This window comes from Solanum verrucosum, unplaced genomic scaffold (genome assembly GCF_900185275.1).
Source record: "Solanum verrucosum unplaced genomic scaffold, falcon-dt-bn FXZP01000122.1, whole genome shotgun sequence".
Taxonomy (NCBI): Eukaryota; Viridiplantae; Streptophyta; class Magnoliopsida; order Solanales; family Solanaceae; genus Solanum; species Solanum verrucosum.
The window spans coordinates 45432-55756 of NW_026019847.1; the positions used below are offsets into that span (position 1 = coordinate 45432).

Here is a 10325-nt window from a genome sequence, read left to right on the forward strand (position 1 = left end):
AATTAAGAGTAAAACAAAATAATACACTGCACCTATCTTATCTACAAACTTATAAAACAATCATCCCTTTCCTACCTAATTTAATATTATTTCCACACATACACATATGTAGAAATTAATGAAGAGCATGCAGAGCACTTGATGCAGTACCTGAAGCAGATCAAAACTCACGATGCCGAAACCCTACGCCCTTTTCTTCTTTTCCTTTTTCAGTTATGACTCAAATATTAAACCCCAAATAATTTAATTCATTTTAACCCATGGTCAAGTGGTATAGAGTCTTTAATAAATGATCACTTTAACCCATTAACTATCGATTAATTAACTTAAGTTAAACGAATAGTTCAAAATTTCCAAATCAACTTCACCGACTAATCAAAAATTACTCGAGTCAACTATTGAGAGGGGTAAAAACGGTAATTTTATGTAAATTTCTAAAAATGACAATCCGGGTCATTACATTATCCACCACTAAAAATCATGTTCGTCCTCGAACATAAGGTGAAAGAAAGTACCTGAAGCTTAAAAAAGCTGAGGATATCTGGCACGCATATTAGACTCTGTCTCCCAAGTTGCCTCTCCCACTGATCGGTGCTTCCATTGCACCTTCACTGAAGCAATCTCCTTGGTTCTAAGCTTTTGAACCTGCCTATCCAATATAGCTATAGGTTCCTCTTCAAATGTCAAGTCTGGACCCAACTCCACTGAATCGAGTGAAAGCACATGTGACTCATCCGGAATATACTTCCGAAGCATAGAGACATGGAAAACAGGATGAACTGCCGACAAACTAGGTGGCAAGGCCAACTTATAGGCCACCTCTCCCACTCGACTCAAAATCTCAAAAGGTCCAATGAATCTAGGGCTAAGCTTGCCCTTCTTGCCGAACCTCATCACACCCTTAATAGGTGACACTCTAAGCCAAACATGATCGCCCTCCATAAACACTAAGGCTCTAACTCTCCGGTCTGCATAACTCTTCTGTCGACTTTGGGCTGTCAACAGTCTATACTGAATCCTACGGACTTGCTCCATAGCATCTCTAAGCAAGTCAGTATCGAAAGAGTCCATCTCCGCTGAATCAAACCAACCGATCGGAGACCTACATCGTCTGCCATACAACGCCTCAAATGGGGCCATCTGAATACTAGAGTGATAACTGTTATTGTAGGCAAACTCTGCTAAGGGTAAATGTCGATCCCATCTAGCACCAAAATCGATCACACATGCTCGGAGCATGTCCTCCAACACCTGAATCGTCCTCTCGGACTGACCATCTGTCTGAGGGTGAAAGGCTGTACTCATATCTAGCTGAGTACCCAAACCATGTTGTAATGCCTTCCAGAAGTGAGAAGTAAATAGTGAACCTCGATCTGATATAGTAGAAACAGGAACCCCATGTAGTCGCACAATCTAACTGATATATAGCTCGGCTAACTTCTCTGCCGTATATTTCACCCGAACCGGAATGAAGTGGGCAGACTTGGTCAGCCTGTCAACAACCACCCAAATGGAGTCATAACCACCCACTGTGGTAGGCAAACCCACAACAAAGTCCATAGTGATCCGCTCCCACTTCCAAGTAGGAATAGGCATCCTCTGAGATACACCCCCAGGACGCTGGTGCTCACACTTGACCTGTTGGCAAGTCAAACACCTAGAAACAAAGTCTGAAATATCTCTCTTCATCCCACACCACCAGTAATGCTGACTCAGATCATGATACATCTTCGCTGCTCCCGGATGGATAGAATATCGGGAACAATGGGCCTCTTCAAGAATCAGTCTAGTCAACTCGCCCGTCTTGGGCACACAAATCCTGCCTCCGATCCTCAAGACACCGTCAGAATCAAGGACAGCCTCATTGGCTTCCCCTCTTAATACTCTGTCTCGAATGAGACATAACTTCTCATCATCAAACTGGTGCGCACGGATCTGCTCGACTAAAGAAGACCGAGCCTCAATAAAAGCAATCATCCCATCACTCTCCTCTGAGATCTGCAATCGGACAAGTCTGTTAGCTAACATCTGAACATCTTTAGCCAATGGTCTCTCCTCAATACTAAGTGCTACAAGACTCCCCATGCTAGGAGTCTTCCTACTCAAAGCATCGGCCACAACATTTGCCTTTCCCGGATGATATAGAATGGTCACATCATAGTCCTTTAGCAACTCAAGCCATCTACGTTGTCTTAAGTTCAGATCCCTCTGACTGAAGATATACTGAAGACTCTGATGATCAGTGAAGATCTCGCAATGCACCCCATACAAATAATGACGCCATAACTTAAGTACAAATACCACAGCTGCCAACTCTAAATCATGAGTAGGGTAGTTCTTATCATGGGTCTTCAACTGCCTAGAAGCATAAGCAATCACATTCCCCTTCTGCATCAATACACCACCCAAACCGACTCCTGAAGCATCACAATACACAGTAAAGTCCATGCCCTCCTCAGGTAGAGTCAACACAGGAGCCGAAGTCAGCAAAGTCTTGAGCTTTTGAAAACTCTCCTCACACTCATCAGACCACTGGAAACCCACACCCTGTCGAGTCAATCTAGTCAATGGAGCTGCAATAGTAGAGAAACTCTGAACAAATCGTCGATAATAACCTGCCAATCCTACAAAACTCCTAATCTCGGTAGGAGAAGTAGGTCGCGTCCAGCCTCTAACTGCCTCAATCTTGGCCGGATCTACTCTAATACCCTCCTTGGACACCACGTGTCCCAAGAATGCCACAGAATTAAGCCAGAACTCATACTTTGAGAACTTGGCATACAACTTCTCTTTCCTCAATCTCTGAAGTACAATTCTCAAGTGTCGGACATGGTCATCCTTGGTCCTGGAGTAAACCAAAATGTCATCGATGAAGACAATCACAAAAGAATCAATGTATGGTCGAAACACCCCGTTCATCAACTCCATAAAAGCTGCAGGGGCATTAGTCAACCCAAAGGACATCACTAAGAACTCATAATGCCCATACCGAGTTCGAAAAGCTGTCTTAGGGATATCTGATGCCCTAATCTTCAACTGATGATACCCAGACCTCAAATCAATCTTAGAGAACAAAGATGCCCCCTGTAGCTGATCAAACAAGTCATCAATACGCGGAAGAGGATACTTATTTTTCACTGTTACCTTGTTTAACTGTCTGTAATCAATACACATCCTCATAGTCCCATCCTTCTTCTTCACAAACAACACAGGGGCACCCCAAGGTGACACACTAGGGCGAATAAACCCCTTACTCAATAAGTCCTGCAATTGATCCTTCAACTCTTTCAACTCTGCTGGAGCCATACGGTAGGGAGGAATAGAAATGGGCTTAGTGCCCGGCTCCAAATCAATAGCAAAATCAATATCCCTATCGGGAGGAACACCTGGAAGATCAGAAGGGAATACATCGAGAAACTCCTGAACCACGGGAATAGAATCCATGGAAGGTGGTTCAACACTGGTGTCCCGAATAAAAGCTAAGTAAGACAAACACCCTCTCTCCACCAATTTCTGAGCACGGATAAAAGAAATGACCTTGCTAGGATAAGAGCCATTAGCACCCTTCCACTCAACCCTCGGAACACCAGGCATTGCTAAAGTCACAGTCTTAGCATTACAATCAAGGACAGCATGATAAGGAGAAAGCCAATTCATACCCAAGATAACATCAAAGTCTACCATCCCCAGAATGATTAAATCTACCCAAGTGTCATACCCCGCTAGAGAAACAAGACAAGATCGATACACTCGATCCACCACTAAGGGTTCACCCACGGGTGTAGAAACACGAATAGGTACAGTCATGCTATCACATATCATATCAAATTCAGCAGCAAAATAGGTGGACACATAAGAGAATGTAGACCCTGGATCAAACAATACAGACGCAGATCGATGGCATACTGGGATGATACCTGTAATAACAGCATCAGAAGTCTCCGCTGCGGGTCTCCCCGGAAAAGCATAATCGTGGCCCCCTCGGCCACCTCCAGCTTGGGTGGTAACTCTACCCCCACTTTGCTGAGCTGCAGAACCACTACTAGAAGCTCTACCGCCTCTACCTGACTAAACTCTGCCTCGGCCTCTACCTTGTGGTACCGGTGGTCTAGCCTGAAATGAAGAATTAGGTTGGGACCCTCCACAACCCCTCTGGAAAGAACACTGTCGCATCAGGTGATCGGGATCTCCACAAGAAAAGCAAAATCTCTGTCCCGGGAACTGCTGTGCAGACCCTGAAAACCCACTATAATTGCCTCGCCCCATAGGTCGTTGCTGTGAACCGTAACCCACGCTATAAGAACCCCGAGGTATCTGACCACCCTCAGATGTCGGCATAGATGCATGGATGGGTCCTCGCTGCTGAAAGGAACCACTTCCTCTGTGTGATCCCCTACCTCCAGATGAAACACCATGAAACTGACCTGATGTACGGACTCTCTTAGGGTCCCCAAACTCTTCTCTCTCCATCAATTCCGCCTCTTTAGCGGCACTCACAATGGACTGGAAGGAAGCTCCCTCTCTAGATGCTCTAAACACAGCTGATCTGATAGAGAAAGTCAACCCCCTCACGAATCTACGGATCCTCTCTGTCTCGTCTGGAATAATGGCCATAGCATGCCTAGACAACTGGCAAAAACGGGCCTCATACTCTGTAACTAATAAGCTGTCCTGTCTCAGATTCTCAAACCTCAAACGACTCTCCTCTCTCGTGCTCCAAGGGATAAAACGGTCATGAAAGGCACTGGAAAACCTCTCCCAAGTCACTGGAGGAGATCCAACTGGCAAATCCCCCGAATAAGTTCTCCACCACTCTCTCGCTGGCCCACGAAGCTGGAGTGTAGCATATCGAACCCCATGTGACTCAGCTAATCCAACAACCTCTAGTAACTCTCGGCATGTAGTTAGAAACTCATGAGCATCCTCACTCTTCCCACCCTGAAACTGAGGTGGGTCCATCTTTCGAAATTTTTCATACCTACACTGCTCATCCTCTGTCAGAACAACCAATGGTGCACCTTGACCCCCAACTGCTGGTGCAAGATCATTCTCAACCTCAGGATCCTTTGGTGGCTGCCCCACCGCATCCTGAATAACTGGAGCTTCCTGTTGCTCTTGGGTCTGAGCCCCCACTCTAGTCTGAGAGTCTTGTGGTGTGGCGGCTGCACCACTACCCTGAGTAAAGCTCTCAAGCACACTTAACACCCTCAATAATGTATCCTGAAGCAAAGGTGTGACTGCAGGCTCTGGAGGAACCTGGTCCTCTCTGTCATCAATCTGAGGCTCAGGAGAGGCCTCTCTAGTACGACCTCTAACCGGTGCTGCTCCACGGCCACGACCTCTGCCTAGTGTCGTTCCACGAGCACGACCTCTAGCTCGGGCTCTACCCCTACCCCTAGCTGGGGCCTCAACAACTGCCTAAAATGTATTCCTCACACAAAACTTTTTTTAAAAAAAAACTAAAATGTATGTCCAAACACAATTTTAAATTTCAAAACTTATTCATCAACAATTTTGAAAATTAATTTATTCAAGCTTAAACAAATCTAACGTTAGAAAACAGTGGAATTACGAAGGAAAAGTAAGATCTTTACCTATTATATATAGCAAGAAACATCTATATAAATTACACGCTGAAGAAATTAATTAGTAATAATACTTACCTGTTCTATTTTGACATTTGTTTATTGTTTTTCTTCCTGTTTTGGATTTAATTTGTTGTTTTGCTGAAGTACTTGTACTCATTTTTTTTATTAAGGAGCAAACTAAATATTATGGTATTACAGTAATACCAAAATATGTTTCACTAAGAATTTTTTTTTATTTGTTTATTAAATCAAGACATAAACTTTATAACAGTATCATAAAATATTTGTTTCCGTGATTAAGTCTGTCCAAAAAATTTTAATAAGTTTTATGAAATTTTATTTATTTGTGAGTCCGTGTTTACCTGATATAAAAATATACAAGTAATTTATTTTACTATGCCAATATTTTATTTAATAAAAATTTTAATTGAGTGGTTTTATTCATAGAAATGTCTAAGTTTAGTGATTTTATTGATACAAAACAAAGTTCAATGACTTTTCTAGATAAATTCTAAAAGTTGGGTGACCTTTTGAGATATTAACTCTATAATATCACGACCCTTTCAGTATATTGCTTTAGTTATCGCACTACCGAGAAATGTATGATTTCTATTCATAATTTTATCAAATCCGGAGTTATCCGGACTCCATTATAATAAAATAAAACCACCATAAAATTAAATACATATAGCATATACATATCATTTGTAGCCTAAATATTTTTTTCATCTAGTAATTGTAAGGAGTGATGCAACTTTGATTTTACATGTGTTCAAACTTTTGTATTGCTCTTTGATTTCCTTGGTGTACACATTGCTTCGTGTCTTATTAGATGGGAGCTGTCTGTCCAATTTCAAACCTAGAGCTACCTGTCAACAAAGGTGGAGTATAAGGACTTCTGACAGTTACAAAAGTGTTGTAAACCTTGTGATTAAAGGTACTATCAAAGGAAAGAAATGTGTTTTGTAATAGAAAGTGTCAACAATGAGCTAATCTATTGAAAGTTATGTTGGAAGAGTTTCTTTGATTTTTGCAGATAGGAGTGAGCTCATAGAAATTTATAAATCAATTCAATCATAGAACAATATTAAGTAACTAATTTTACAAGATCCAATGAGAAGCATAGGCTATAAAGTGAACATATTTTTTTTTGTAGAACATAATTGTGTTACTTACCTTTCCAAATTTTGTTCATAATTTTTTTTCGTATTCTAATCAAACGCATCTTCTAAATGGACAGTAATCAAATGACCATACTTGAAATCACTACATCAAAAATAATCATTAGTAAAAATTAATTTTTAATTGCAGTTAAATATGTATTTTTAGCGGCAATTAACACTCTTTGTATATGTCCCTAAAGCCTTTAATGACATTGGTTCTAATAGCACTTAACTAATGCCGGTAAAGACTTTAGCACTCTTTATTAATGTCAATATTTATTGCCGCTAAAAATTATTTTTGTTGTAGTGGATACACCCAGTGAAATTCTTGAATATATAAAAGAAGAAAGTCACTCCATTCACTCGAGTATATAAAAGAAGGAAACTACTCAAAATTTGATAACCACAAATTAAAATTGAACTTCATTTTTTGGGCATCTAGATTTTGATTCAAATATGTAATATATTATGCTCAATATTGTTCTAGTCCAGTTGAAAGCAATATTCAAATTGAATAAATTTCATAGTATTTTGACTTAGAAAGTCATAATAAGCTTGTATGGATCATGCCTTTCCTTGTTGCATGCTAAAATCACTAAATGATATAAAACCTCTGACTTTCTTAAATTAGTGCATTGTTACAAATTGGAGTAATCCTCTCTTAGCAATTTAGTTTAGGCCACAAGTTTTGAGACTAAAAAAGACATAAGAAATCTTATGTTTGCAATCGACTTGGCATTTCAAAATCATGTTAGGCAAAGCTTTGTAGTTTAAAGCAATATGTTTTAAAAAAAAATAAGTAATGACTTTATCAACGAGCTTCAAAATGCTACAACAGAAAGGACAATATCTTTATTAGCTTTTCTTAGTATAGTTTAATTAATATTATTTATTATGTCCAAATGTTAATATTTATCTCAAAAAGTATTAATACAGAGCTCAAATACTATGAATAAAAATATGATTTACTTGATCTATTTTTGCCTTCCCTTTCAATCTTATCTAAGCTTTGTAACTGAAGGCGGCATTGTATGATCTACTTATACGATTTTTACGGAATAATATCTCATTTAAAACGTAAGATTAATGTGTCTACCAATTCTAGAAATGTTTATAGAGATTTAGGTACAAATAAAATGATTAAACTTCATCTATGAAACACGTGTTTTTCGTGATATATCCCTATTTCTTTTCATTGATCTATTTTTTGTCCCAGCTTTAAGAAAAAATGGTTCGCAAAATGGAAGACCTCATCTGAAATTTTTCCCAATGGAACTTAAGCCACCATAGGTATGCTGTATGCACAAATTTACTAAAAAGTTCAAAATTCATGCCAATTGTTTTTAACTTTTTCATGACTTTTAAATATTTTAAGAAGTTTCTCATAAATATATTTTAAAAAATAATGATTTTATCTTGTAGAATAATCTTTATGGTAAGTTTGATCGAGTTATTTTATAAAAGAAATATTCAAAGTTGAGTGATTTTATTGATATAAAACAAAGTTGAATAATTTTACAATATAATTTTTCAAAGTTGGATGACCTTTTGAGATATTTACTCAAAAATTAAGAGAAATTTAATGAGACTATAAGGGGAAAATGGATCAATCCATAGATAATGTAAAAAGCATCTATGTGTTATACATAGTACACGTGTCTTTGTGATATGAGTGGGGTAAGCTTAAGAAAATTACAGATTTGTCCTTGTTGGTCCTTCCCAACTCCCTACATAGTACATGTGTCTTTGTGATATGAGTGGGGAGTAGTACTTGTTTAATAAAGTGGGCCCCAATACAGTACAATTTGTATTACCTTTGGTACATCTATTTGATGTTGTGTTAGTCCCATTAACTCCCACTTACATTTTTGTCCCTGTTCGTCTTCTCAAACTCCCAATTCTAAATAAGGCTAATAATATAATATAATATAATATAATAAGTAAAATATATTCATTTTATTTGAGAAAAAGTAATTCAACAACTCAGATATATTGAGGAGATTACAATATTTTAAAGATACACAATGAATTTTGTGATCTCGAATATTATGTTTTTAAATATTTTAATTTCTTAGTTTACTGGCTTGAACATGGAATACTATATATATATATATATATATTATTTTTCTCTTTCTATTCTCTTCTTCTTTTTTAGCTGTTACAATTTTTTTATTCAAATAATAGAAATTTGATTAACATTCTAAGCTATGGAGTATTTTTATTATATTTAATATAAAAGTTCAACTTATAGGATTTTTCTAATTTAATTTTGAAAAATACTTCCTTTCCTCTGTCCAACAATAGTTAGCCACTATTGACTTGACCCATCCCTTAAGAAACTATAAGTAGAAGTGTAATTATATTATATCACCCTTTGAATATAATAAATACAATGTCTTGAAAAATATAATAGGAAAATGACTATAATTAATTATAAGGGTAAATTATGAACTAAGTGTAAAATTATCCATGGATTTCATAAAGTGGACAAGTATTATTAGACATCTATTTTTAACACAGTGGACAAGTATTGTTGAACGAAGGGAGTAGTAAAATTGATCATTGAAAATCGCAATATGACAACTAAAAGAAAAACAGAGAGATCGAGTATTAATTTTGGAAATTCACAATGTATGAGAATGACTAGGCCTGGCAGGGGAACCGGGTCGGCCCGTCCCGGCCCGTGACTGGTCTGAGAACCGGCTTGCCGGACCCGGTCCCGTATGTTCTCGCGGGTTGGGAGGGGATCGGGATAGGGGACCGGTTAGGGGCCGGTTCACCCTTTGGTCCCGGTCGAATCGGTCCAGTCCCGGCCCAGCTGTACCGGCCCGTTTCGTGGGATCCCCTCAATTTTTATTTTTTTTAATTTTTTTTTGTTTTAAAATTATATCCATTGGGGACCGTTGGGGAAACGGCTAGTGGGCCCCCCCAACAGATTTATTTACCTTTTTTACTTCCCCAACACCCCCTACCACCCCCTACTTTTAAAACTTTAATCTAAACCTTCAAGTTATCATAAATACACTTTAACTCATTTTTAATATTATAAATACCCCTCTATCCCTTATTATTTCTTACAAAATCATTTATTCTCTCATCTATTTTCTATATCCTCTCAATCTCAAGTCTCAATTTTTTATTCCATTTAAGTCTCATATTATATCATAATAGTGATAATACATATATTTCAATTCTAAATTTCATATTATATCATAATATATATAATTCTCATATTTGCTATCAAGTATTGGAGTTCCAAATTACAAGTTACAACAAACTACAAGCTTCAAGAATCGGTTATAACGTCTGCTATTAACGCAGACGTTTGGTACATTCGTTTCATAATATTTATATTTTATTTTTCGTCAAATTTTTGTGTTATTATTATTTTTATATTACACTTTACATATAATTAAATATGAGTTCTAGCAAAAAAAAAAATACCGGTAAAGGAAAAGAGAAAGAACCAAGTGGCATTAGTAAATTATTTAATTTTAATAAAAAAAGTAGTAAGTAAAAAAATAAGAGTAAATGTGGTGGTACTTCTTCTAAATCAATGTCTAGAGTTAGATTT

General features: G+C 37.7%; 1 pseudogene; it reads right to left on the bottom strand.

Moving 5' to 3' along the window:
- Positions 1 to 471: 471 nt before the first annotated feature.
- Positions 472 to 4470, bottom strand: LOC125817318 (uncharacterized; annotated as a pseudogene).
- Between the last annotated feature and the right edge of the window lie 5855 nt (positions 4471 to 10325).